Source organism: Morone saxatilis, unplaced genomic scaffold, assembly GCF_004916995.1.
Source record: "Morone saxatilis isolate NCDOM2014 unplaced genomic scaffold, NCSU_SB_2.0 Contig6, whole genome shotgun sequence".
NCBI lineage: Eukaryota > Metazoa > Chordata > Actinopteri > Moronidae > Morone > Morone saxatilis.
Genome location: NW_023340206.1, coordinates 9,111,875 through 9,112,138, shown reverse-complemented (window position 1 = coordinate 9,112,138; position 264 = coordinate 9,111,875).

Below are 264 nucleotides of genomic sequence, written 5' to 3'. Positions count from 1 at the left end.
ATCAATTTGTACTTTATTTTTGTTTGCAAAAGTTCAGCAGATTGAAGGTGCAGTTAAAGGGCAATTCCAGATTATTACAATTTGAATGTTGTTTGTGTAACTGTAATGTTACCAAAAACCAATAGAAACACTGGCCAAACCTACAAAAATAAGATACTAGTTGCAATAAACGAGAATTACAATTGAATTACACTTGTTAAATATGCAAATTACATTCTTTAAATGCCAAATATTCTTCTTCTGTATGTTTTTTCTGTGTCTATC